Source organism: Leiobunum rupestre, chromosome 1 (genome assembly GCF_980474605.1).
Source record: "Leiobunum rupestre chromosome 1, qqLeiRupe1.1.hap1, whole genome shotgun sequence".
NCBI classification, from domain to species: Eukaryota; Metazoa; Arthropoda; class Arachnida; order Opiliones; family Sclerosomatidae; genus Leiobunum; species Leiobunum rupestre.
The window spans coordinates 82,391,761-82,410,762 of record NC_143384.1 but is presented as its reverse complement, the minus strand read 5'-3'; the positions used below and the strand labels follow the sequence as shown (position 1 = coordinate 82,410,762).

Sequence of the window (19,002 nt, the reverse complement as noted above, 5' to 3'; positions counted from 1 at the left end):
TAACTAAAACTGCACGTTCAATTTTGCATAGAATATTGTCAGGTGGAACCCAGCATTGATCCTTAATTACCGGCCAGGAATAATAATCCGAATGGCCAAGAGGACCCATGCATGATACCTTTAAATCGCCGAATTTGTACGAAAGTTCCTCGACTACTACTTTATAGTAATTGTTTTCATAATACAAAATCACCGGTAGATATTCCACCAAAGACATTCGGTAATTCGAGATTCTCATTGCCACGAGAGACACCGAAGGTTTTCATCTCTTTCATTGACGAAAGAGCTGCGATATATACTTGGTCATCCATTAACGGGAATGAATTTATGGTAACACTGGATCCCTTGTATCGTTAATGCATTTAAAAACTTGGGACTCTAGAAACACAGTTTGTTCTTTTATCTCATTGTTTGAAATAAAGACAAACTGTATGTTTGAAAAGGCATTCTTACAGAAATAAAAATTTTCAATTGGAGTGAGTATTTGCCCTGAAATGGGTCGTTGCGAACTAGTTTTCGCAAAAAAACTCCAATCACAATTCAAATAAAAGTCGTCTTTGTGGAAGCACATTTTAAGAAAATTGTAATTGTTCTTGTATTGTGCGACGCTGAATCGCTGAAATAAACAATTAATTGTTTATTTCAGCGATTCCTGGCTTAAAGAAAATTTTCTTTAAGCCAGGAATTTCATCCCGTTAGTAAGAACCAAGTAAATGCCGCAGCTCTTTCGTCAATTAAAGAGATGAAAACCTTCGGTGTCTCTCGTGGCAATGAGAATCTCGAATTACCGAATGTCTTTGGTGGAATACCTATACCGGTGATTTTGTATTATGAAAACAATTACTATAAATCGTACAAATTCGGCGATTTAAAAGTATCATGCATTTGTCCCCCTGGTCATTCGGATTATTATTCCTGACCGGTAATTAAGGATCAATGCTGGGTTGCACCTGACAATATTCTGTGGAAAATTGAACGTACAGTTTTAGCCTAAGGTCGAAGTATAGTACTAGCAAAGAAGACCAAATTTTAATTGAAAAGGCTTCTTCAATGATTGCAAATAATAATTAAATAGAGGTTCTTGTTGTTGAAAAAATGTGATGTATTTCTTTGGTAAATTGGTGCTGTAGAAAATAATTTTTTTCTCGAAAACTAAAAATAATATATTGAGGTTTCAACATATTCTAGTAAATCACGGACGATGGATTCGAAAAAAAATATAAAAATATTTTTAAAATTTGAGTAACAAGTAAACGTCAAAGGTCATATGATTTAATCTGAATTTTAATAATTAAGGGTTCAATTTAGAAATGTTCTAGATTTTTGTATGCAAAAACCACAAAAATGTCTTTATAATAACTTTATTCCGGTTAAATTCGGACTATTATATCCAAAGATATTAATTATTGACTTTAGTGGTGAAGGTCACTTTTTTCCATTTTTTATAGTTCATTAAAAATAATTTGTAAATTAACTTTTTGACCCAAAATTACCCTAAAAACCAAGTTTTAGTGAAATCTAAGGGGGTAGGGTGGACAAATTATTTACCTACATTTTGGCGAGAAAATATAATTTAAAAAGTCAAAATTTTAATTTTTAAAATTTTGGGAATTTAGCTAAGTATATCGGGTTCAAAAAAATCTAAAATATTTTACCCCCGCTTTGATATTAAACCAAATAAAATTATTCTGAATTTCTCATTTATGATTTAAATTACTTTTAAATTCGGAGAATACGAAATTGTGCACAGTTTTAAAAAGGCACTTAGTTTTTCTTATTTTTTGCTGCGTAATGTGATTGATGAAAACACAAGTAAAAAATAAATGGCAGAAAAAAAGTGCTAAATAATTTAAATTCGTTTTAATGAGAAACTAAAATTTAAAAAGCCCATTACTTAATTCTTAAGGTGGACTTTAAAAAGAAAAGAAAGAGTGATAAAAATGTGATAAAAACATTTTATTTATTTGGTGGAATCTTACTTAAAATTTAACAATAGATGATTTTTTTAAATTACAAATCATGAAAAAAATTAATTTTCTAGCTGTATTCGGTTCCTGCTAAACGCATTGTATTAAAAAAAAAATCCAGAACAAAAAAGGTTTATGCAATTATATTGGTTCACTTTGGGCAGAAAACCTTTATAAATTTCTTTAAAAAATTTTAATTTATTTCATGGTTGACCCCATATTTTATTAAGTTTTTAATAGTGGATTTCAGAAAAACGATGAAAGTGTGACAACAAAATTTTTTTTATTGGTTGGTGTCTTATTTAAAAATAGCAAGAAAAATTATATATTCTAAAAATCGTATGAAAATTATAATTCACCCAAAAATATTAAAACTTACGTATAATTATTCGAACTAAACAAACACTTTCGAATGACACCCCATTTAGATTAACCGGTTACATACATCCTGAGAAATTCCTTAAATAAATAAAAACTTTTTTTGGATTTCGCCTTAGAACTGGTGATGAGATCGGAAAACACAAATTTCAAAAAATTAATCATTCTCGTTAGACTGACACTAAAACCAAGAGATTTGAGGAGAGGGCACTTTAAACATGCTTATCTCTCTATAACCTTTACCACTATTAAAGTCGCTTATCCTTTTTTTTCATAGCGATAGATAACACGGAATGTTCGAATCGTAGAAAATATGTTTAATAGACCCATGTTGAAAGTTGGGGGGCCGAAAATTAACATATTTACCTGGCAACACAGCATTTGGACGGAACATCCGTTTCCTTACTTCCGCCTGTATATTTCAATGGCGGTCACGTGGTTCAAAACGTCACAAACAGGATGTTCCGTCCAAAGGTCTCACTTAAGCCTCGTCTGCGGCCCCTCTTTTGTTATGGGTCAGTATGCGTTTACGCCAAGAGATGGTAACGTAGTACCCTTTTCGCGTAGAATTGGAGGAAAGTGCTTCTATTGAGTTTGGTTAAGGATATTTAACTTACGGGTTCTGCCTTGAAGAAGGCTACGTGTTACGGGAGTTAAGTAAATTCTCCGTTAACTTCGCCGAAGCGGCGCTGCGGTCGCAAAATGCATTTGCTGGTCAGATTTTATTTCAAGTGATATATCCTTGTAGGAACTACTATTATTAATCAAAGACGGCAGAGTGTTAATAAAGAAACAAGTGTGACACTATTATTCCACTATAGCTATGGTGACATCATGAGGTTATAGAGGGAGAGCATAAGATAAAGATGCACCATGCCCGTGCACATTCTTGGTATAAAACATATTTAACGGTTGCAAAGCTTTTAAAAAATCGTGCTTAAAGGAAGTAGAAACTTCCAACATTAGACGTTTCTGCTACCAGCTTTAACAGAAGCCAGGAATCCATACATCTATTTGGAGTTAAAAATAAGTTGTAGTACGTGTTAGCAGACGACGCTTTGATTTAGTTTGTGTTACCATTAGCTTTACATATGGAAGGGCCAAAGACGTACATTGGTGACAATTTGGAGACCTTTTATCAGAGGCATATTAGCTACCACCTCTGACCTTTCTTTAACCTCGTCTCAGTGGCTACCACCTTCTCCGCGATTAAGCCAACTCAGCCTATTGGTTAAAGGGAATATAACCTCCAACGCATTCTTTGCGGAAGACCGCAACCATTTCAGGTAGAAAGACGATACTAGTAAAAGCCCTGGGGAGGAGACAGATATACTAGGGGTTAGATTCCCTTGAACTAAATAGCATTTGGATCAACCCTAACTAGTAAAAAAAATGATGTAAAGGAACTAACTTTAAAAAGTATTTACTTCTTAGATGAAATGAATCATTCTACAGGATTACAATAGTGAATAATGTAATTTCGAAAGAGTTGCGTTCCGATTTCCATTCGGTTCTTCAGCTATAATGAATAAACCGGAAGGAGGAAACCATTTAAAATTTAACATTTTCGTCGTTAATTTTCCCACTTAAAGTGATAATAGACAATGATAGATTGATATGAATTTATGAATATTTTTTAAATAATAATAACAATTTAAATGATTAACTTTATTATTGTAATTTATTTATATTTGCGTAAAACACATTTATAAGGATTATACAGTTCCATATGTATGGTGAATCACGTACATTCGCTGTTCTTCCACCAGGTTTAACAGAAGCTTAGAGTAGTTAGTGCTAGTTAAGTAAAACCTAATTATAGCGTTTGTTACAGGGCGATTTTTCGATTGTGAATAGACTCCCTTAGATTACTTCAAAGGGGCCTCCGATTATTTACTCTCACTTCCCCTTGAAAAACCCGGTGGCGCCGACACTGTTGAGGCCCTTCCACTAATCTCCCTAATGATCGACTGGTGCACTCGCGAAGGGGCTTTGCAAATGGATAATCTGACGAACTGGTCTTCCTGCGCTTATTATATACAGATAGGTGTTCCCGTTTCGGGCGAGAGTCATCAGTCGGGCGCCACGCCAGTCGACACTGACCATTAATTTCCTTTCACGAAAAGAATCCCCTTTCGAAATCGGAGACCCCGTTGCGTCATTCCGAAACCACGTTTTCATCACGTGCTCAACTTCGATTTCCGATGCGTAACGGGAAAGATCGACAGCTGGGCCTTTGGGGGACTGTTCACATTCATCGCTGGTAGAGTTGGCTGCCCAAGGTCAGGAATGTTGTCAATCTTCGCTTTTACTCACCACTAGCGGAGCATCATGAAGCACCTCTTTTTATGGCGAGGTTGCGTTTATTTCGTCCTAAATTAGTTGGATTTTTCGGGGTACCGGTTTTGGAATAGTAGTTTCGCTTTATTACAAAAAATTCCGCAATATAGAAATTTTCAACCGTTTAACCTCCGGGTAGGTTCTAAAACGCGTAGATAAAACGTCTTCAACTAAACCAATGATTTAATTATGATGAAATACTGTTTAGTACAATTAGCTTAATCGCCCTAGTGAGGTCCTAAAATCAAAAGTAACACAATATGAAAATGTATTCTCCCGACGCATACATTTTAATGATATATCATTCCTTAAAAAACTGCCTTATGACCATGACTATCTACTCGACCACTTATGCTTGGAATCGATAGAACTAATCGCTAGAAAACAGGAGTTATTATTTAAAAAAAACTATTTGTAGCTCCAACAAATCCGATAAAATGCTGTGACGAAATCCCTCTTCATACCGATTTCACTACGCCACAGACTATCATTGACCGAAATCTTTCAGTGTCATACTTATGAGAACTATGTTACTTATTTGAAAATGTATTATTTCCAATCACGTCACTTTTAGGAAACCAATGAGATTCCACGATGATTTGATTTGCTCTGGGAGAAATGAGCTTATTGTTAGAGCATGAACGGGATTGGGAACTAGGGAATAACGCTAAAATTCGTCTCAACTTACAAATTATCCTTTTAAACAGACAAATATCCAGCAGATAAGTGAGCTTCTCGCGTGGAAATTTTGATTAATAGACCCATAACAAAAGAGGGGCCGCAGACGAGGCTTAAGTGAGACCTTTGGACGGAACATCCTGTTTGTGACGTTTTGAACCACGTGACCGCCATTGAAATATACAGGCGGAAGTAAGGAAACGGATGTTCCGTCCAAATGCTGAGTTGCCAGGTAAAAATGTTAATTTTCGGCCCCCCAACTTTCAACATGGGTCTATTGCTTTTAAATATAATAAACGTAAACGGTATTTCAATTTAGCTGAGATGCAATCATGCAATTTTTCGAAAGCGATAAGCACTCAGCCTCCTAAGCGAGAAGTAAACCATTCAAAATAAAACCAGCTTTATGAAATGACAAGACCAACTAACTTAAAAAAAAATACTTCATAGTTACATTGCCTAGTTAGTATTAGTATTGACAAGTAATTAATCAAGAAAACTGAAAATTAGTAGTTTGCTCGTGGGTGTTGCTTGTGCTCGTTGCCATGGTAACGCCATGACATTAAGATGCCCATGGCGGTCACATGATTATTTCGCAGGATCGTGTGGCGTTTCGCCTCGTGATCTGTGACGTGAAATGAATGTCATGGCGGCCGTTTCAAGGCGGGGCTTAATTATGCCCACGTCGCTACGAGCGAGCACCCTTTATTATCCGCGTCAGCGTTGCCAGATGTCAAAATGGATATTATGGTATACGAACTTTTAAATTATTGAATTAAATTATTTCACTAGCATTATGTAGGCTTCTTTCGAGAATTTGGAGAGTTTAAAAATTATGAGCTAATTTTAAAGATCAAACCACACAAAATTACATTTGTCGACGTCTAGATTTAATTTAAACAAAAGCGACTAATAATCTTTTAGGACTGAACATGAGAGCAAAACGATAGTGGGTTCGAAAATTATTGACAATAGAGTAATATCGGCGTGACGTATGTCGACGTCACCCATAAGGTTTCCTATAGGTAAAAAACTGCCCTCAAAATGGCGGCCATAGCCCAAAGCTACAGAGCGATACTACTCTCTATCATGAATATATCTAGCTATGAATATACAATAGCAATAGTCTCTCTAACCTCCCGCTAAAATTTGGGTTGGGCTTATCTAGTCACGCGATCAATCACATCTGCTCCGACCGAGTGTGGAGCATGCCGTCATTTCCTTCAGTCTCCTGATTGGCTGAAAACGCGTCACTGGTCTCGAAAGTTTCCACCCAAATCAAATCGACATGATAGAAGGGCTATATCGTAGGGTTAGATATTCATAGCTAGATATATTCATGTCTCTATGGTATGTCCTATCAGAATTATGGAAATATGGTACGGTCTGTTAAACATTTGGCAAAATGGCGTACCATAAGGCACATTCATGAAATTATGTAACATTCAAACTTCCTAGCTAGAATTATTGAATCGTGGCATAATTATGGTAAGTCTGACAACGCAGATTCGCTGATCTGCCTACGTCGAGAAAGACAGGCGGCATGCTAACCGGAGTGTCTTACCCCTCACGGAACGATTACTCTCGGAAAAGTGAAGGGGCGTAGTTTAACTTCTAGGGATCACGGGGCGTCGGGGCGAACAAGTCGGTGCTCACATATTCTCTGTACGCACGAATGCATTCTTGAAATTAATGACTGAAAAATAACAGGCAAAATTACAACGTAGACTATCTTGCAGGAAGTTTCCGCTTTCGAGATGACGTTAAAGTTTCGGCCCTTTTTCGTTTTGTCCCAGTATTTTTGAAAAATAAAACCAACTCCAAGGCTGAACTAGATTAACGTTTGGAACCGGTAAAAACTGGATCTGACCAAACTGATTTTATCTCGACGTTACATCCCCATTGAAAGCCCTACGAGAGTTAATGGACAAGAAAAATCGAAAGCCCATAATTATGTCAACGGGTTCTGAAATGTCTTAAAGAAATTGAGAAAGAGAAAAATGATAAAGGCGACAGCAATTTCTATTAAAATAAAAAATATTTTGGTTAATAGTTAAATGCGCATTCTATATATATAAAAACTGATGTTTGTATATATATTTGTTACCTTCTATGCAAGCCCAAGATAATTGTTCGATTCGCACAAAATTTGGCCTGTGGCATTGTGGCCCCTGCCGTCAGGTTTAAGAGGCGTCTTGAGATAGCTAACTTTCGTAGTTTTGGACCACGGGACCAATAACCGGTGACCGCAAGAACAAAACCCCTGACCTCACGCTGGCATTCAGGCCCTGTCAAGAAAGATACACGGGAGATTATCTCTCTCGGTTGGCACGACCTTCGACCCTTTTCATTTACGTTCGTTCTCTATTCAAAGAAAACAAATATATATTATTATTACAAGATATGATATTTTGCACTATTAAACGTTTCCAATTTAAAAAAATTCCTATTTCCATTTTTTTTAAATAATTTAATTGGCATATTTAAAGTATTGTGCATATTGTTTCCGTTTTCTAAACCCCAATGTACTCAAGTAGCTGAAAGCCCCGGCCGAGCTTCTCAGCTAGTTATTAATAAGAATTTTAGCAATTAACGATTTATTTTATATTTTCTAATTACACGTAATATAAGGCAAGTTTTTAACTCTAACTTAAGTCTTGCTTAACTGAAAGATATTCTGTGTTAATTTCGTACCCGTAACAGAAAGAAATATAATGAAGGTCACTCTCTTCTGTGAATTTAAAGTTTTTGGGCCCAACATTGCGATGGTAGTTTAGTGGTTAGCATAGCTGCCTTCCAAGCAGTTGACCCGGGTTCGATTCCCGGCCATCGCACGCGCCTTCTTTTTTTCTTTAAATTTAATTCCAGGGAATAGCTATAAATGGTATTATTACCAAAAGGGCCCCATACGGCGATGGTGGTATAGTGGTGAGCATAGCTGCCTTGGAGTTGCGTTCGAGCTTTTGGAGAGTGCAGGTCGATTCGTGTTTTTGTAATCCCTCCTGGGTGTTTCTACCCAGGATGGACGCATTCAAGAGATCGGTTTTTACTGATTTTAAACGAAATCTACCAAGTTTTGAAGTTGTGTCTACGGCGGTGATTGCGAACTTTGGTCTCGATTGTGCTTCTGCTTCAGTTGTCTCTGATGAGGGAGGTTACATTCTCACCTTGAAGACTTTGGCCGATGTCGAGGGCGTTATAGATTCGGGCTTGGATATTGATGGTGAGATATATGAAATTTCAAGCGTTTCTGCGAAGACTGTGACTGTCGCCTTTTCGGACTTACCTGAGTTTGTGACTGATGAAGCCGTTTTATCCAAATTAACGTCGCTTGGGTGTGAAATCAAGGGTCCGCTTGTGTGGCATAAAAAGGCATCATTCTATTGCGGACTTCGTACCGTTCGTGTTACCTTACCTGAGAGTCTGTCATCATTACCATATCGCTTACGAGTTGCCGATGCTGTTGGTCGGGAGAAGTTTTACGCTGTCCGACATGATTCTCAGTTGAAAATATGTAATAAATGTTATTCTCCTGACCATATTTATCGCCATTGTCCTGATTTCAAGTGCTTTAAGTGCCAGAAGCAGGGACATGTTGTTCGGGAGTGTCCTTTATGGCCCCGGATGGCATCCCGCGATTTAGAAGCGGCGTCGGGCGGTGGTGGTGACGGTGAAGCGATGGTCGTCGATCCTGCCTCAGTCGCTATTCCTCAAGGTTCTCCGGTCCGGGCCGGTAGCGGTGAATCTTCCATCGTCGATGCCGGTGTCAAGTCTGATCCACGTCGGAGTGCTAAGCATTCGATGTCGTCCAGCGATGGCGATGTCGGTAAGAAGCTGTCTTCTTCTTCTGGCTCTGCTACGAAAGTTCAAAGGGTTCCCGTTGCTATGCGTCTGTACCCTTTCGAGGGTCATCGCCGGCCTGAGTGGTGGCCTAAGGAGGTTACTTGGCCGCCATCTTCGGAGAACGAATATTTTGCTCGGGTGTGTCGGTATCAGGGTCAGCCTGTTACCAGTCCTCTGTATAAGGACTTTGTGATCCCGGATGATTACGGTTTCAAAGTATAAGTTACAAATTAATGGTGATGGATTTTTTTAATGTTTTGCAACCTTTTCTGTGTTCTGTCGGCTCTAAGCCTTTGCTGCTCATTTTCAATAAGGAGTTTTTTTTTTCGTTAACTTATTTCTTCTTAATCGTCTTTAATGCTGTTTAATATCTAATTTTGCCTATTTTTGTTCATGAATTCTTTCTACAACATGTACTGCCTAATAGTGTTTAAACGTTGCTTTATTTTTTTATTTCTCACTATTGTTTAATCAATATTATCTAATCGTTTTTCTTTCTTTATCGATGTTCATTTTCGCGACCGATTTTTCAAATGCTACTTCGTATTTTTTTCTTGTTCTATTATCTTGTTGCATTTCGCTTTTTGTACCATACACGCGTCGTGTATTTTTTAATGATATAATTAAAAAAAAAAGCATAGCTGCCTTTCAAGCAGTTGACCCGGGTTCTATTCCCGGCTATCGCACGCGCCTTCTTTTTTTCCTTAAATTTAATTCCAGGGAATAGCTATAAATGGTATTATTACTCAAAGAGCTCCACATCGCGATGGTGGTATAGTGGTGAGCATAGCTGCCTTCCAAGCAGTTGACCCGGGTTCGATTCCCGGCCATCGCACGCGCCTTCTTTTTTTCCTTAAATTTAATTCCAGGGAATAGCTATAAATGGTTTTATTTCTCAAAAAGCAGGACATCGCGATGGTGGTATAGTGGTGAGCATAGCTGCCTTCCAAGCAGTTAACCCGGGTTCGATTCCCGGCCATCGCACGCGCCTTCTTTTTTTCCTTAAATTTAATTCCAGGGAATAGCTATAAATGGTATTATTACTCTAAGAGCTCCACATCGCGATGGTGGTATAGTGGTGAGCATAGCTGCCTTCCAAGCAGTTGGCCCGGGTTCGATTCCCGGCTATCGCACGCGCCTTCTTTTTTTCCTTAAATTTAATTCCAGGGAATAGCTATAAATGGTTTTATTTCTCAAAAAGCAGCACATCGCGATGGTGGTATAGTGGTGAGCATAGCTGCCTTCCAAGCAGTTGACCCGGGTTCGATTCCCGGCCATCGCACGCGCCTTCTTTTTTCCTTAAATTTAATTCCAGCGAATAGCTATAAATGGTATTATTACTCAAAGAGCTCCACATCGCGATGGTGGTATAGTGGTGAGCATAGCTGCCTTCCAAGCAGTTGGCCCATGTTCGATTCCCGGCTATCGCACGCGCCTTCTTTTTTTCCTTAAATTTAATTCCAGGGAATAGCTATAAAGGGTTTTATTTCTCAAGAAGCAGCACATCGCGATGGTGGTATAGTGGTGAGCATAGCTGCCTTCCAAGCAGTTGACCCGGGTTCGATTCCCGGCCATCGCACGCACCTTCTTTTTTTCCTTAAATTTAATTCCAGGGAATAGCTATAAATGGTTTTATCTCTCAAAAGCAGCACATCGCGATGGTGGTATAGTGGTGAGCATAGCTGCCTTCCAAGCAGTTGACCCGGGTTCGAATCACGGCCATCGCACGCGCCTTCTTTTTTTCCTGAAATTTAATTCCAGGGAATAGCTATAAATGGTTTTATTTCTCAAAAAGCAGCACATCGCGATGGTGGTATAGTGGTGAGCATAGCTGCCTTCCAAGCAGTTGGCCCGGGTTCGATTCCCGGCTATCGCACGCGCCTTCTTTTTTTCCTTAAATTTAATTCCAGGGAATAGCTATAAATGGTTTTATTTCTCAAAAAGCAGCACATCGCGATGGTGGTATAGTGGTGAGCATAGCTGCCTTCCAAGCAGTTGGCCCGGGTTCGATTCCCGGCCATCGCACGCGCCTTCTTTTTTTCCTTAAATTTAATTCCAGGGAATAGCTATAAATGGTTTTATTTCTCAAAAGCAGCACATCGCTATGGTGGTATAGAGGTGAGCATAGCTGCCTTCCAAGCAGTTGACCCGGGTTCGATTCCCGGCCATCGCACGCGCCTTCTTTTTTTCCTTAAATTTAATTCCAGGGAATAGCTATAAATGGTTTTATTTCTCAAAAAGCAGCACATCGCGATGGTGGTATAGTGGTGAGCATAGCTGCCTTCCAAGCAGTTGACCCGGGTTCGATTCCCGGCCATCGCACGCGCCTTCCTTTTTTCCTTAAATTTAATTCCAGGGAATAGCTATAAATGGTTTTATTTCTCAAAAAGCAGCACATCGCGATGGTGGTATAGTGGTGAGCATAGCTGCCTTCCAAGCAGTTGACCCGGGTTCGATTCCCGGCTATCGCACGCGCCTTCTTTTTTTCCTTAAATTTAATTCCAGGGAATAGCTATAAATGGTTTTATTTCTCAAAAAGCAGCACATCGCGATGGTGGTATAGTGGTGAGCATAGCTGCCTTCCAAGCAGTTGGCCCGGGTTCGATTCCCGGCCATCGCACGCGCCTTCCTTTTTTCCTTAAATTTAATTCCAGGGAATAGCTATAAATGGTTTTATTTCTCAAAAAGCAGCACATCGCGATGGTGGTATAGTGGTGAGCATAGCTGCCTTCCAAGCAGTTGGCCCGGGTTCGATTCCCGGCCATCGCACGCGCCTTCTTTTTTTCCTTAAATTTAATTCCAGGGAATAGCTATAAATGGTTTTATTTCTCAAAAGCAGCACATCGCTATGGTGGTATAGAGGTGAGCATAGCTGCCTTCCAAGCAGTTGACCCGGGTTCGATTCCCGGCCATCGCACGCGCCTTCTTTTTTTCCTTAAATTTAATTCCAGGGAATAGCTATAAATGGTTTTATTTCTCAAAAAGCAGCACATCGCGATGGTGGTATAGTGGTGAGCATAGCTGCCTTCCAAGCAGTTGACCCGGGTTCGATTCCCGGCCATCGCACGCGCCTTCCTTTTTTCCTTAAATTTAATTCCAGGGAATAGCTATAAATGGTTTTATTTCTCAAAAGCAGCACATCGCTTTGGTGGTATAGAGGTGAGCATAGCTGCCTTCCAAGCAGTTGACCCGGGTTCGATTCCCGGCCATCGCACGCGCCTTCTTTTTTTCCTTAAATTTAATTCCAGGGAATAGCTATAAATGGTTTTATTTCTCAAAAAGCAGCACATCGCGATGGTGGTATAGTGGTGAGCATAGCTGCCTTCCAAGCAGTTGACCCGGGTTCGATTCCCGGCCATCGCACGCGCCTTCCTTTTTTCCTTAAATTTAATTCCAGGGAATAGCTATAAATGGTTTTATTTCTCAAAAGCAGCACATCGCTATGGTGGTATAGAGGTGAGCATAGCTGCCTTCCAAGCAGTTGACCCGGGTTCGATTCCCGGCCATCGCACGCGCCTTCTTTTTTTCCTTAAATTTAATTCCAGGGAATAGCTATAAATGGTTTTATTTCTCAAAAAGCAGCACATCGCGATGGTGGTATAGTGGTGAGCATAGCTGCCTTCCAAGCAGTTGACCCGGGTTCGATTCCCGGCCATCGCACGCGCCTTCCTTTTTTCCTTAAATTTAATTCCAGGGAATAGCTATAAATGGTTTTATTTCTCAAAAGCAGCACATCGCTATGGTGGTATAGAGGTGAGCATAGCTGCCTTCCAAGCAGTTGACCCGGGTTCGATTCCCGGCCATCGCACGCGCCTTCTTTTTTTCCTTAAATTTAATTCCAGGGAATAGCTATAAATGGTTTTATTTCTCAAAAAGCAGCACATCGCGATGGTGGTATAGTGGTGAGCATAGCTGCCTTCCAAGCAGTTGACCCGGGTTCGATTCCCGGCCATCGCACGCGCCTTCCTTTTTTCCTTAAATTTTATTCCAGGGAATAGCTATAAATGGTTTTATTTCTCAAAAGCAGCACATCGCTATGGTGGTATAGAGGTGAGCATAGCTGCCTTCCAAGCAGTTGACCCGGGTTCGATTCCCGGCCATCGCACGCGCCTTCTTTTTTTCCTTAAATTTAATTCCAGGGAATAGCTATAAATGGTTTTATTTCTCAAAAAGCAGCACATCGCGATGGTGGTATAGTGGTGAGCATAGCTGCCTTCCAAGCAGTTGACCCGGGTTCGATTCCCGGCCATCGCACGCGCCTTCCTTTTTTCCTTAAATTTAATTCCAGGGAATAGCTATAAATGGTTTTATTTCTCAAAAAGGCAGCACATCGCGATGGTGGTATAGTGGTGAGCATAGCTGCCTTCCAAGCAGTTGACCCGGGTTCGATTCCCGGCCATCGCACGCGCCTTCTTTTTTTCCTGAAATTTAATTCCAGGGAATAGCTATAAACGGTTTTATTTCTCAAAGGGCCCCACATCGCGATGGTGGTATAGTGGTGAGCATAGCTGCCTTCCAAGCAGCTGACCTGGGTACGATTCCCGGACATCGCACGCGCCTTCTTTTTTTCCTTAAATTTAATTCCAGGGAATAGCTATAAATGGTATTATTACTCAAAAAGCTCCACATCGCGATGGTGGTATAGTGGTGAGCATAGCTGTCTTCCAAGCAGTTTATCCGGGTTTGATTCCCGGCCATCGCACGCGCCTTCTTTTTTTCCTTAAATTTAATTCCAGGGAATAGCTATAAATGGTTTTATTTCTCAAAAAGCAGCACATCGCTATGGTGGTATAGTGGTGAGCATAGCTGCCTTCCAAGCAGTTGACCCGGGTTCTATTCCAGGCAATCGCATGAGCCTTTTTCCTAATGGAATCGCTATTAATTTAAACTTTTTGTATTTTAATTTATTATATTTTATTGTTTAATTTTAGCTCGAAAGCCTGTTTTATCAATTTTAATTTAAGTTTAAAATGTAACGTTTTTTATAATCGGATGGATTTTACGACACTACATTATGTTCTTTAGATGTACGAAAACTTGATCTTACGAACGAGAATAAAATGGGTTATTTGATTGGGTGTGGCTCTCGCGAAACTAATCTTTATTATTTGGTCCTTGAAGGCTACGTTAATAAAGTAAGTAAATTTCTACTAAGCTTATTCGCGGTTCTCGACAACGTCAAGAAATCTTCGTTGAAACGTTTACGATTTCGTTGAACGCTTATCCCTTAATCTTTTAAATTTTAATTTTTATAGAAAGAACCTTGGGAGAAACGAGTTTGAAAGAAATTGTAGCGGATAATGATTATTAAAGCAATCTGTGGCCCTTATGCGTTTCGATGAAAGATCAAGGTCGAAGAGACCGTCACGAACGCTGATAGTCAGTGAAATTCCTAGCACTTTTCATATTGATTTCACGCTCTCGTAGAATGTCGTTTTAAATGACTAGATTAGGCAGCTGGATTAATGCGGATATTTATATTAGCCTTAGATAAAATCAGCTGACGCTAATCTTCGGGGAGCGAAGAATAACAAAATATAAAGATATATCAATTTTTTTGTGGAAAGGGAAAGTGGCCAATTTGTCATCTTTGAAGAACTGGGTGAAAGGAGCCACCTCCCTAATCAGGAAGTTAGCGCCGTTTAAACCTAATAAACAGAAGGTCGGCAAACTCAAAGGACGCTTTATTTTGTATTTGCTATTTTTGCAAAAAGGGTGGTGTTCACTAGAGCTAAAATTTCACCGCTATGAGCGTGGACCAAAGAATAAAAGTACCAGGAATGGAAGATGTAGCTCCGTCTAGTGGAACTTTTGCGCCTCTCGTTTTTAAAGAGAAACCGGGTTACGTTAACCGTTTCCGGTTACTCTGATTTGCTTTGCCGGAAGTTTCTAACACAGCCAAAACACGCGGCCATTAATATCAATCCTTCCATTCCTTGGGCTTTATATTCTTTGCGTGGACGCAAAACATTTTTAGGCTTAACAGGAGGTTTTCGAGTCGACGCTTACTGCCGTGGCATTTTTTATTTGGTGAAAATCAGCTTTAATACAGAAATAATTGTATTCCACAGAATCCCAAACGATTTACGTGTGGAGGAAAGCTAATCAATTCCGAAAAATCTGTATACTGATTACATAAATATGAAACTGAAAACAGCCTTTGGTAATGCTAAATAAGTAAATATATATGGGTAACCAATTACGTAACCATTTTAGGTTCGTACACTGATTACGACGAGTGTTTACCCCGTCGCGTGTGGATTACAAGTCACTTTGTTGACCTATCCCAGCAACCCTTTGTAACAAATATTTAAAAAAATTCACAATCAAAAAATAATTTCATTTGATTTTAATAATGTTGTTTGCATTTTTACGGGGTTTATTTTACAGTTAACTTTTCTTTATAACATTAAGTAATTCTAACTTCCCATAATCTACTTTTACCTTCAATCACTTAACCTCAGCTTAAATTTAAAAAATACTGCCTTAAGTAAATAAAATCTTAACATTATTTTAGAATTTTTAATCTTGCAAAGGTGAATACGCTATCCTTAGTATATAAAGGTCGCAATTTTTAAGTTTGGTTTCTTTTCGTTTAAAGGGAATACAACCTCAAGTCGTTTTTTATGCTTTTTTATGTAAGCAATTTTGGCAGGAAGTCACGAAACAGCGCCAAAAAATCTAAAGTCATAGGAGGGAGCGGGAAATGGTCGAGGTTTGGTGTTCCACACCTAAAACTTGAGGTTATATTCCCTTTAAACGTAAATAAACTGAAACATTTCAAGATATTTAGTAAATTTATCCGCTGAAGTTTTTACCAACGTTTTAACCCTCGTGTATTAATAAAACTATATTTAAGGCGCATTGAAAGTCTAAATTAAAGGTTCTAACATCATAAAAATTATTTTCTTTTTAAGCGATCATTTATTGCCACTTTGAAAGTTAATTAAAAATAATGACCCTGTTCTTGCGTCAACTGTTTTCCTCTTTGTTAATGATTTCGGAGAAGAAACATCAAAGATCATTTTATGGGCCCCTTTTTGCGTCGACTGTCAATACTGTCAAGAATGTTGAGACGATATTTAGAGCTGCTCTAACAGTAAGCTCCCCTCCATTCTTGATCCTGTACAAACCTGAAAACGAGAAAATAAACCAATAATTCTAGGTTTAGAAATATAATGGTTAATTCTTAATGATTTTTGGGTAATTTATACGATTTCTATTCTTGATCCATGCGTGGCTGTAGTTGAGGCGGGTCTCGGGGGCCCCTACTTTCTCAAATGATCCCTTTTATTGCTTACATCAAGTCTATTAGAGAAGAAAAATTTACTCCTTAAAGGAAGCATGAATTTTTTAAATGGCCGACATTTCTGAAATTTTACCTTAAGCTGGTACTAAGCTGGTCGATGGCAGTTTCGACCGTTATATCAACTTGTATTTAGTAAAATAGCACTCGAATACGATAAAAACTGTAAAAATAATTATGGTATTACCATAAGCTTATATCTTATAAATTTGTCAGTTGACAGAAATCATTTACTATAATTACGTCTCCAGTGTCGTACAAATGATATAGTTCTTTTATAAACTAAAATGATTATGTAATATTATAACAATTTGCTCTCAACGTCACTACGGAGAGCTTTATTAGGTATTTTCTTTTCGCTTGTTCCGGGATTTCGGAGTAGGGTAAGAAGAGTAAGGCTAAGACGTCATTTTACTCCGATTCTGCGGTGGCGAACAGTTCGAGTCGGAGTAAAAACGTTTTTCCAAAATGGCTGCCGGTGGCTTTTTTAGTCAGAGTAACTAAAATAGTGTATGGGGCGGAGTAATTATTATCCCCTCAGGGAAACAAAATTTTAAGTTTAAGTATGGTTTTACTTTATGGACTATTATGTTTTTGACAACAGAAATCTATTACGCGCTAATAAAGTATAAAATGATTTTCAATGAACTTCCCTAAAATTGCTTTTTGTATTATTCGTTTTTGAAATCTTGAAATTTACAATTTTTTAAAATGATAGTTGAATGTTTCTGTAACTGTATTTCTTCAAACTTGGTTGCCTTGATCCTAGACAAAAAAGTTTTAATCAATGAAATATTTCTATAGATCATGTACAATTATATTAAAAATCAATTTTACATTCTTTGTAACAGACGGTGAGATATCGGAACACACCAGGCAGGAATTGAACCTGGCATTGAAGCTGTAGTTTCCTCGAGTAAAATCGATATTTAATATTTGGCAACTCGTGGACGCCACCATAGCCATAATTATTTATCTATATTTTGAGTGCATTATAGGGGATTGTAGCAGTGATGGAAGCTAGTGATTTTACAAAAATTATCCTGCAATCCTACTCAGAGTTGACACTTGTTTTATAATTAAATCAATAAAAAAATTGATTTTATTGAAATTATTGATTTTTATACAATTAAACGTTCTTTTCCTATATAATTAACGGATATTTTACTTTTATCACTTAGCTAATCTTTAAATAAATGAAATCTTAATTAAATTTAATTACTATTTAATATTTTAGTTTTCTCCGATTTTCTATGTATTTTAATAATTATAAGAATTTGTTTGCAAATGTTTCATTCCTCCATTGAAATACAATGTGTGATTAAAATCTATGATATTTATTTAAAAAATCACTTGATTTAAATTTTGATTTGCAATATGATCGAAATCAGCCCACCCTGACCCTACCATCAACCTACATTCGTTGAGTGCTTTCCAGATGTTGAACACCTAGGTTGAGGATATTCTAAAATCAGTCGATATTAAGTGGAATATTTTCTCTATTCCTCAAATTTCGATATTTAATTGTTACGTTGTGGTTTATTTAAAACAAATAAGTACTAAATTAAGTAATTACCGAGATGAGTTTATTATGATGATCTTCTGTTGCCATTACTAGATGCCCACATACACACTACCATGATATAGTGTTGCCCGAAATGGTAATTACTTAAGTAATCAGGTGTACAAATTCTACGTAATCACAAAAAAATCACTGTAAATCGCCGAAATATTGTGGGAAATCACTGTAAATCACCGAAATATTCTGAAAAATCACGGGAAATCTCCGAAATATTGTGAAAAATCACGGGAAATCTCCGAAATATTGTGGGAAATCACTGTAAATCACCGAAATATTCTGAAAAATCACGGGAAATCTCCGAAATATTGTGAAAAATCACGGGAAATCTCCGAAATATTGTGGGAAATCACTGTAAATCACCGAAATATTCTGAAAAATCACGGGAAATCTCCGAAAGATTGTGAAAAATCACGGGAAATCTCCGAAAGATTGTGAAAAATCACGGGAAATCTCCGAAAGATTGTGAAAAATCACGGGAAATCTCCGAAAGATTGTGAAAAATCACGGGAAATCTCCGAAAGATTGTGAAAAATCACGGGAAATCTCCGAAAGATTGTGAAAAATCACGGGAAATCTTCGAAATATTGTGAAAAATCACGGGAAATCTCCGAAATATTGTGAAAAATCACGGGAAATCTCCGAAATATTGTGAAAAATCACGGGAAATCTCCGAAATATTATGAGAAATCACTGACAATCATTGAGCGTCTTTTGAAAATCAGTAATCAGATGTAGAAACGTGTTTCCCTTCATGTTTTGTTCAAAATGGCGGCTTCCAATTTTTCCCGGGAAAGAAGACGGAGAATTTAAAATCCAACCAAATGAATTGCATGAAGGAAAAAAATTGGAAAATTATTTCGTTATTACAAGTAGTTTATAATATATCTTTTACGAGATTTACCTATTGA

General features: G+C 38.1%; 18 non-coding genes across 18 annotated transcripts; all 18 read left to right on the top strand.

Moving 5' to 3' along the window:
- Positions 1–8,125: 8,125 nt before the first annotated feature.
- TRNAG-UCC (transfer RNA glycine (anticodon UCC)) lies at positions 8,126–8,197 on the top strand. Its single transcript has one exon. It is a non-coding gene; the product is annotated as a tRNA-Gly (tRNA).
- Positions 8,198–9,969: 1,772 nt separating this feature from the next.
- Positions 9,970–10,041, top strand: TRNAG-UCC (transfer RNA glycine (anticodon UCC)). The gene has a single exon. It is a non-coding gene; the product is annotated as a tRNA-Gly (tRNA).
- Positions 10,042–10,118: 77 nt separating this feature from the next.
- On the top strand, positions 10,119–10,190 carry TRNAG-UCC (transfer RNA glycine (anticodon UCC)). The gene has a single exon. It is a non-coding gene; the product is annotated as a tRNA-Gly (tRNA).
- Positions 10,191–10,267: 77 nt separating this feature from the next.
- TRNAG-UCC (transfer RNA glycine (anticodon UCC)) lies at positions 10,268–10,339 on the top strand. Its single transcript has one exon. It is a non-coding gene; the product is annotated as a tRNA-Gly (tRNA).
- Positions 10,340–10,416: 77 nt separating this feature from the next.
- On the top strand, positions 10,417–10,488 carry TRNAG-UCC (transfer RNA glycine (anticodon UCC)). The gene has a single exon. It is a non-coding gene; the product is annotated as a tRNA-Gly (tRNA).
- Positions 10,489–10,713: 225 nt separating this feature from the next.
- On the top strand, positions 10,714–10,785 carry TRNAG-UCC (transfer RNA glycine (anticodon UCC)). The gene has a single exon. It is a non-coding gene; the product is annotated as a tRNA-Gly (tRNA).
- A 225-nt stretch (positions 10,786–11,010) lies between these two features.
- Positions 11,011–11,082, top strand: TRNAG-UCC (transfer RNA glycine (anticodon UCC)). The gene has a single exon. It is a non-coding gene; the product is annotated as a tRNA-Gly (tRNA).
- Positions 11,083–11,159: 77 nt separating this feature from the next.
- Positions 11,160–11,231, top strand: TRNAG-UCC (transfer RNA glycine (anticodon UCC)). Its single transcript has one exon. It is a non-coding gene; the product is annotated as a tRNA-Gly (tRNA).
- A 225-nt stretch (positions 11,232–11,456) lies between these two features.
- On the top strand, positions 11,457–11,528 carry TRNAG-UCC (transfer RNA glycine (anticodon UCC)). Its single transcript has one exon. It is a non-coding gene; the product is annotated as a tRNA-Gly (tRNA).
- Positions 11,529–11,605: 77 nt separating this feature from the next.
- Positions 11,606–11,677, top strand: TRNAG-UCC (transfer RNA glycine (anticodon UCC)). Its single transcript has one exon. It is a non-coding gene; the product is annotated as a tRNA-Gly (tRNA).
- A 77-nt stretch (positions 11,678–11,754) lies between these two features.
- Positions 11,755–11,826, top strand: TRNAG-UCC (transfer RNA glycine (anticodon UCC)). Its single transcript has one exon. It is a non-coding gene; the product is annotated as a tRNA-Gly (tRNA).
- A 77-nt stretch (positions 11,827–11,903) lies between these two features.
- On the top strand, positions 11,904–11,975 carry TRNAG-UCC (transfer RNA glycine (anticodon UCC)). Its single transcript has one exon. It is a non-coding gene; the product is annotated as a tRNA-Gly (tRNA).
- A 225-nt stretch (positions 11,976–12,200) lies between these two features.
- Positions 12,201–12,272, top strand: TRNAG-UCC (transfer RNA glycine (anticodon UCC)). Its single transcript has one exon. It is a non-coding gene; the product is annotated as a tRNA-Gly (tRNA).
- A 225-nt stretch (positions 12,273–12,497) lies between these two features.
- On the top strand, positions 12,498–12,569 carry TRNAG-UCC (transfer RNA glycine (anticodon UCC)). Its single transcript has one exon. It is a non-coding gene; the product is annotated as a tRNA-Gly (tRNA).
- Positions 12,570–12,794: 225 nt separating this feature from the next.
- TRNAG-UCC (transfer RNA glycine (anticodon UCC)) lies at positions 12,795–12,866 on the top strand. Its single transcript has one exon. It is a non-coding gene; the product is annotated as a tRNA-Gly (tRNA).
- Positions 12,867–13,091: 225 nt separating this feature from the next.
- On the top strand, positions 13,092–13,163 carry TRNAG-UCC (transfer RNA glycine (anticodon UCC)). The gene has a single exon. It is a non-coding gene; the product is annotated as a tRNA-Gly (tRNA).
- Positions 13,164–13,388: 225 nt separating this feature from the next.
- TRNAG-UCC (transfer RNA glycine (anticodon UCC)) lies at positions 13,389–13,460 on the top strand. Its single transcript has one exon. It is a non-coding gene; the product is annotated as a tRNA-Gly (tRNA).
- A 78-nt stretch (positions 13,461–13,538) lies between these two features.
- TRNAG-UCC (transfer RNA glycine (anticodon UCC)) lies at positions 13,539–13,610 on the top strand. Its single transcript has one exon. It is a non-coding gene; the product is annotated as a tRNA-Gly (tRNA).
- Positions 13,611–19,002: the final 5,392 nt, after the last annotated feature.